This window comes from Peromyscus leucopus, chromosome 7, assembly GCF_004664715.2.
Source record: "Peromyscus leucopus breed LL Stock chromosome 7, UCI_PerLeu_2.1, whole genome shotgun sequence".
Classification (NCBI taxonomy): Eukaryota; Metazoa; Chordata; class Mammalia; order Rodentia; family Cricetidae; genus Peromyscus; species Peromyscus leucopus.
The window spans coordinates 51,902,623-51,911,330 of record NC_051069.1 but is presented as its reverse complement, the minus strand read 5'-3'; positions in this window follow the sequence as shown (position 1 = coordinate 51,911,330).

Sequence of the window (8,708 nt, the reverse complement as noted above, 5' to 3'; positions counted from 1 at the left end):
AATTTAAGTGCCAGGATGACAGCTTTAGAAAAACTTGTTAAACCTGCAAAAATTCAGACAGAAGAAATAACAATGAAGTTGTTTCAAGTTTGGATCATAAGGTTACAGAAAGAAAGCCTGTTTTCACACAGTCACCCTTAATTTATCCTATAACCATACAGCAGTTGCCTGATCAAATGATTACACAAAATATTTGGGCTCCAATTGAAATGTTGGATTTAAAAAGGTTTAAGGAGGCAATAGTATCTTTAGCATGCATTCCCCATATGTAAAGCAAATGTTAAACTCTTGGTCAACATATAATAGGATTGTACCACAGGACTGGCGGGAGCTGGCACAAGCTGTTCTGGAACCCAGCCAGAGGCTTCAATTTCTAACTTGGTTCAAGGATGAAGCTAAAAACATAGAAAAACAATGGAGGGATAAAGGAATACAAGTTTGCCAGGATCAGCTTATTGGAGAAGGCCAATATGCTTCATATAAACACAATGTTTATATGATGTCTAAACCCTAATTTTATGTCAAACGGCAGACTTGAATGCATGGGACAGAGTTGAGGAACCAGGAAAAAAACCTGAGTCATTTACAAAGGTTATGCAAGGCCCAAAAGAATCCTTCACAGATTCTTTACAAAGACTGGCTTCAGCAGTAAAGAGAATGGTCTTGGATTCAGAAGCTAATAAGATAATAATTTAATCTTTGGCCTTTGAGAATGCGAATGCAGCATGCAAAAGAATAATCAGGCCTTTAAAGGCAAGATCTGCACCTTTGGAAGATTGGATTAGAGACACAATTAATGTTGAGGCTCATGAGCATGATGATATGTGGGTAGGAGAAGCAATTTCAAAAGGTTTGAGGAGTGTTAGATGTTTTGGATGTGGAAAGCAAGGACATTTGAAAGGGGACTGTAAACAGGTCATTCCTAGAAACAATGTTTCTTCAAGGAACAATGGCAACAGAAAAGTAACCCAGACTTAGAAAGACAATCGTAGTATGTACTCACTCATATGTGGGTAAAGCAAAGAATAACCAGACTACAATCCTCAGCTCCAGAGAAGCTAGCTAACAATGAGGACTCTAAGAGGGACAAATAGAACTCCCTGGGAAAGGGAAATAGATGAAATCTCCATGAGTAAACTAGGAATGAAAGGTGAGAAATGGGGGGTAGGAATGAGGGATGAGAAATAAGGGAATGGGATGTTTGAGCCTGAACAAGGATGGAGTGGGAGAGCAATGGAGAAGACACCATGATAGAGGGAGAAATCATGGGGATAGGGAGAAACCAGATGCTAGGGAAGATCCCAGGAATCCACAAGGATGACCCCAGTTTAGACTAGTAGCAATAGTGGAGAGGGTGCCTGAACTGGCTTACCCCAGTAATTAGATAAGTGAATACCCTAACTGTCATTATAGAGCCTTTCTCTAGTAACTGATGAAAGCAGATGCAGAGATCCACAGCCAAACACCAGGCCAAGCTCCAGGAGTACTGTCAAAGATGGAGAAGAGGGATTCTATAAATGGGGCATCGAGATCCTGTTGGGGAAAACTACAGAGATAACCAAACCAAAGTAATGGTAACTCATGAAATTTAGACCAATACCTGTGGAGCCTCCATGGGACTAGACCAGGCCCTCTGCATAAGCAAGACAGTTGTGTAGTTTGATCTGCTTAAGGGGCCCCTTGTCAGTAGAATCAGAACCCATCCCTGGTGCATGACCTGGCTTTTTGGAGCCCACTATCTATAGTGGGACATCTTGCAGAGTCTTGACACAGGAGGCATGGCTTGGACCTGCCTCTACTGAATGTACCAGGCTCTGCTTACTCCCCATGGGAGGCCTTACCTTCTTGTAGGAGATAATGGTGGTGGTGGGGAGATGGAGGGGCAAGAGGAAGGAAGAGGGAGACCTATGATTGGTATGTAAAATGAATAAAAATATCTTAAGAAGAAAAAGTAGGAAGTAAACTTGAACTCACTGGCACAGGGTATCACTTCCTAAATATATCACTAGTATGACACTGAGAGCAACAATTAATAAATAGAACCTCCTGAAACTAAGAAGCTTCTGTGAGGCAAAGGAAACTAAATAAAACAAAACAAAAGCAAACATAATGAAAAAAGATATTCACTGTAGCTTGAGAGTTTTCCTGCCTTGCCCACAGTCAGGACAAATCTCTGCCACCCGCCAGTCCCACAGCCGCTCAGACCCAACCAAGTAAACACAGACACTTATATTGCTTTCAAACTGTATGGCCGTGGCAGGCTTCTTGCTAACTGTTCCTTTACCTTAAATTAACCATTTCTTTTTATCTATGCCTCGCCACATGGCTGGTGGCTTATCGGCGTCTTCACATGCTTCTTGTCATGGCGGCAGCTGCAGTGTCTCTGGTCATGGCGGCGGCTGCAGCATCTCTGGTCATTGCGGCGGCTGCAGCAGTCCTTCTGCCTTCCTGGGCCTTTTGTCCCGCCTATCTTTCCTGCCTAGCCACGGCCGATCAGGTTTTATTTATTAACCAATCAGAACAACTTGACATACAGACCATACCCCAGCACAGCCAAGTGCAGACCATCTCAAACACCTGCACTCAGGCCCATGGTCCTAATCATCCTCTATACGGACCTGCTGGGTAACGCCACAAGGAACCCAAGAAGGGCTCCCACAGGACATACAGAACATCCCACAGCACTTCCCCTTTTCTTTTTTTTTTTTTTAAAAAAGGAAGGTTTTAACTTTTACACATCTCCAAAGCCAGGTTGGTATATTTGGGAATTTGGGCGTAGCTTCTCTTAACTACTTCCTGCTGGAGGGGGGGCGCTGTATCTTATGGGGACGCAAAGAATATTTAAGGATCATGGAGTAGTCCATGAGGCTGTATCGTCTGAGCCAGTTGCCTTGAAACAATTCTGGATGTTGAATCATCTGAGCCATGGTGTCATCAGAGACCTTCAGGGGGTCTTGGCTGGTCAAACCTGATGTATCTTAATCTGGAACAAATCCATAGCCTCTGGCTTTCTGTGGGAACAAAAGCAGAGTCTCCTTTCCAAAGCAAAACATCCTTAGACATAAATTTCAAAATTGAAATACCTTTAAAATATACACATTGATTTAACTGAGCAGTCTTTACAATCAAATGTCTTTCTGCAGTTAAAAATCCCAAAGACAACACAATCCAGACTCTCTGTGTGATATCCATCTTTACATGGCTTATTTTTTATATTACTTTTACTTTCTCTTTAAAGACTTTATTTTTTTAAACTTTCTATTTCTTTATATAACTGTCTATGTTCCTTTTCCTCTCTCTTCCAAGCCTATGTACATTTTAGCAAAGGCTAAATCCACCACGCAGCTTAATGTGCCACTTGCAGAGGTCTCATTCCCGCCATACTGCAGGTCAAGCACACATGCCAGGAACCTGCCAGTAACTCAAACCGGCGGCTGCCGCTCATTTGAGAGAGAGAATTAGGAACTGTGGGGCGTTTACCGACGTCACCGTTCCTGGAGAACTTAAAGACGTCACCGCTCCGTGTGTTGAGTTCTGAATCCTCTTTACCACCACTCGAGGATTCTTCTCAGATCACACTTTATTGGAGCGCCTCTTGGTTAAAGGACTTTGTCTTTAGTATTTTTTTTTCTTTTTTAACACCGGCCTTTATCCCTGTTCATTTGTCCTTTTTCTTTAGTCCCTCTTTTTTTCTTCCCTTTTTTTCTTTAGCCCTTTTTTTCTTTAGCCCCACGTTAGAATCTTTTCTCAGGTTTTAGGTAGAAACTCTTGCCCCACGTTGGGCGCCATTTGTAGCCTGAGAGTTTTCCTGCCTTGCCCACAGTCAGGACAAATCTCTGCCACCCGCCAGTCCCACAGCCGCTCAGACCCAACCAAGTAAACACAGACACTTATATTGCTTTCAAACTGTATGGCCGTGGCAGGCTTCTTGCTAACTGTTCCTTTACCTTAAATTAACCATTTCTTTTTATCTATGCCTCGCCACATGGCTGGTGGCTTATCGGCGTCTTCACATGCTTCTTGTCATGGCGGCAGCTGCAGTGTCTCTGGTCATTGCGGCGGCTGCAGCAGTCCTTCTGCCTTCCTGGGCCTTTTATTTCTCCTCTCTGCTAGTCCCGCCTATCTTTCCTGCCTAGCCACGGCCGATCAGGTTTTATTTATTAACCAATCAGAACAACTTGACATACAGACCATACCCCAGCACAGCCAAGTGCAGACCATCTCAAACACCTGCACTCAGGCCCATGGTCCTAATCATCCTCTATACGGACCTGCTGGGTAACGCCACAAGGAACCCAAGAAGGGCTCCCACAGGACATACAGAACATCCCACAGCAATTCACCAACCCCATACCTGACAGAGGGCTGATCTCCAAAATGTATAAAGAACTCAAGAAACTAGACATCAAAAAACCAAACAATCCAATTAAAAATTGGGTACAGAGCTAAACAGAGAATTCTCAACAGAAGAATCTCAAAGGTCTGAAAGGTATTTAAGAAACTGTTCAACATCCTTAGTCATCAGGGAAATATAAATCAAAATGACTCTGAGATACCATCATACACCTGTCACAGTGATTAAAATCAAAAATTGATAACAGCTTATGTTGGAGAAGATGTGGAGCAAGTGGCACACTCCTCCACTGTTGGTGGAAGTGCAAACTTGTACAGCCACTTTGGAAATCAGTATGGTAACATCACAGAATTGGGAATCATTCTACCTCAATACCCAATGATACAAGTCTTTAGCACATACCCAAGTGATTACCAATCATATCACAAGTACACTTGCTCAACTATGTTCATAGCAGCATTATTTGTAATAGCCAGAACATGAAAGCAACCTAAATACTCCTCAACCAAAGAATGAACAAAGAAAATGTGGTACATATACACAATGGAGTATTGCTCAGCTGTAAAAAACAATGACATGAAATTTGCAGACAAATCAATGGAACCAGAAAATATCATCCTGAGTTGTGTAACCCAGACTCAGAAATACAAACATGCTATGCATTTACTCATAAGTGGATACTAGATGTAAAGCAAAAGATAATCAGACTACAACCCACAACTCCAGAGAAACTAGCTAATAACGAGGACTCTAAGAGGGACACATGGATTTCCCTGGGAAAGGGAAATAGATGAGATCTCCAGAGCAAATTGGGGGTGAGCGGCAATAGATGGGAGGGGATGTGGGATGAGAACATGAGGGAACAGGATGGTTGAACTGGGTTAGGGATGGAGTGAGAGAGCAATGAGATAGCTTCAAAGAGGGATACATTATAGGGTTAGGGAGAAACCTGATGCTAGGAAAATTCCCAGGCATCCACAAAGACATCCCCAGATTAGACTACTAGCAATAGTGGAGAGTGTGCCTGAACTGGACTGCTTCAGTAATCACATTGGTGAGTATCCTAACTCATCCTAGAGCCTTCATCCAGCAACTGATGGAAGAACATGCAGAGATCCACAGACTGATCTCTAGGAGTCTAATCAAAGACAGGAAAAAAGTATTATATGAGCAAGGAGGGTCCAGATCATGATGGGGATATATACAGTGACAACTGAACCAAGCTCATGGGAACTCACGATCTTTAGAATGACAGCTGTGGAGCCAACATGGGACCAGACTAGGCCCTCTGCATAAGGGAGACAATTGGGTAGCTTGGTCTGTTTGAGAGGCTCCTGGCAGTGGGGTCAGGATCTATCCCTGGTGTATGAGCTGGCTTTCTGGATCCTATTACCTATGGTGGGGTATCTTGCTCAGCCTTGATGCAGAGGGGAGGAGCTTAGTCCCACCTCTACTGAATGTACAAGGCTTTTCTGATTCCCCACTGGAAGACTTACCCTTTTGGAGGAGGGAAGTGGGGTGGGTCAGTGGGAAGCTGAAGGAGGATGAGAGGGGAAAATACATTAATGATTTAAATGAAATTTTCTTAACTTGACTGCCAATATCCAGGAGCCAAAGACAGTCTAACACAAATATTAACATTGGTCATTTGAAGCCCTCTTTTGAATTGTTGGCTGGGTATGTTCAAGAGACTCCCAAAACACACAATCTATTTCTATTGCCTTTGGTTGCTTCCAAGGGTTAAAAGTAAATCCCTATGGCTGAAGGCATATGCCTTTGAGACACAGAGATCAGAGAATCCTCAGCTAGAACTTACCTGAATGATTCCTCCTTGAAGACTAGCTTCCATGGAACCATAAGGCCCAATGCAAATTTCCAAAGAAGGGAAGCAAGCAAAAATTCCACCCAGCAATAGGACATATGAATCACAACAACCACCAGCATAGCATGATAACCCTAAAGATACAGTAGTGCCACACATAACTTTTTATTAGCCAACACCTCTCTAACTGTCCTTAAATCCCATCAAACAAGAGGGAAACTGTTTCTGGTACAATAAACATAGGCAACTACCCTGTACTACCCAACTGAAGTTATGGACCATAAGGAGAATCTAAAACCACCACTTCCTAACTACATTCTAAATATTTGTCCATACAGATAACTGTAGTCCTCACTCACAATTAAGGAAACTTCTATTTGCTACAGATGTAGACCATTACTGAGGGTCACAACATTGCAGAATGGAAAGTAGCAAGATTATAAGAGCCAGAGGATCTGTGAGATTGCTGTAAGATTGAGTATCACATAGTAAATTCGGAGCATATGCTTTCCATAGAAAGCTCATGAAAATGACAACTTAAATATGAGCCAAACAAGAAAAATAACTATATACACGTTTAAGTGGATGAGGGGAAGCCCATGGGGCCTGAATTCTACAAAGCTGGGTGAAAGCATTACAGCTCAGATGGAAAGTTATCTTGACAATTAGGAGTCAAGGAATACCATAAAGTCACATCACACAACAAACCTCACCCAAGAGATTTTGAGGGAGGGAAAAAAACAGGAGGTTGGCTGTGTTACTGTGTGTCTTGTCCCTCTGTGTGTCTTTCTATAAATATGCAAATGGTGTCTGTCATGTCTCTGTGTAAGTATTGTGTGTTCCTAACAAAGGAGTTTACTCAGTATTTATTGAACAACATAGAAAGCATCACATGAGGAAAGAATTGTTTTCAAGTTCTGTATTTTCTGCTTTCAGGAAATAATAAACATGCATTGCTCTAAGTCACAGTCATGGAAGGGTACATAACTTAAGATTTCAGCTAAGCATTCTCATCACATGGGAAATTCAAAGCAAAGTTACCCTTACATTTTTCTCTTAAAGACAGCTTAAGCAAACAGTTTGAGTACACTGTAGAGTCTTAAGTCTTAAGTGACCTCTAGTTGTATTTTTAACTCCAGTCATGTGGCACAGGAAATGTTCCAGGCTTGTAGCATGCAATAGATATTTTCAGATTATTCTACTGTCACAGGAGTTCATGAATTTGAAAGAAAGTAGGCTTATCTGGGAGGATTTGGAAGGAGCAAAGTAAAGGGGGGAAACTATGCAATTATAAAAATATAAGATTAATAATTTTATAATACCCCATATTGGACAAACCAAGACATAAATTTCTTCACTAAGATACAAACTTTGATAAGCTAACCCTGACAAATGTATAGGTCACATTGTGTTTAAAATGAAATACTGGCATTTATGCAGAATCTGACCCAATAAAAAGATTAACAAAAATTAATGTATTATTTCAGTACAACTGTCTGTAATATACTTCCCAAATAAAAGTGAATAAAGGACATGCTAAACAACACAATGTCTCCTAATTTGCTTAGAAGTGTATCTTCACCTAACCCCAGTCAAAAATCTTTACATGCCAAAGAGTGTCATATTTCATCAATATTAAATAGACAATTCTAAACATGATCTTTATTGTTAAAATTACATTTATATATTACTAATCACATTATTGACACCTATCAATTGCACAGGTTACTCATTTCTTTATAATATTTCCATACATGTATACATTAACCATCATCATTTCTAGTTTCTTACATGTTCCCCTATCTTCTTTCCTCATGCCTAATACCACAGTAATGTAACAGTTACACACTGCTAGATCCAGAACTACAAAAAAAGTATTCCGGATGGTGGATGTCTAGAGAAACTAGTAGAATAATGATCTGTATGCTAGTTCAGGAACTGTCCTGAAGAAATGTTTGTAAGAACTAATTGGAACAGACATCACTGTAAGAAATCTTGAAAATTCTCAGAGTTCCAACATTAAATGCACCGTCTATATGCATATATTCTTTATTTTACTATACTTTCATTTAAAAACTTTAATCCATGCATACAAAACTCTACCTAGAAGTTCTCACTATTTTTATTAAAAAAAAAAACTTTTCATTTTCTACAATCCATAGTATTGGATTTGTGATCCAGACATAATGATTAAGTAATCCAGATATAACGATTGAAGGAGGAAGTGAAAATTAATAATTTATCATGAGTAATAAATGAGAAGGCATCAACATTAGTCAAATGCCTAGTAAATGTCTATGACATTTGTCAATAGTTCTACTCAGAATAATGAACTCTATTAAAACTATAATCAACACAGTTTACTTGTGAAGCAAACCTGCAAATAAATATCTGATAGAAATGTAATTTATCACCAAAAGAACAGGATACATTTTAAAACACTGACAATCTTTTTGGATTCTACAAATGCATGTTTCTGCAAAGACTGTGGACAATTCATAGGCCAAGTAATGGTCATGAACCATGTAGATG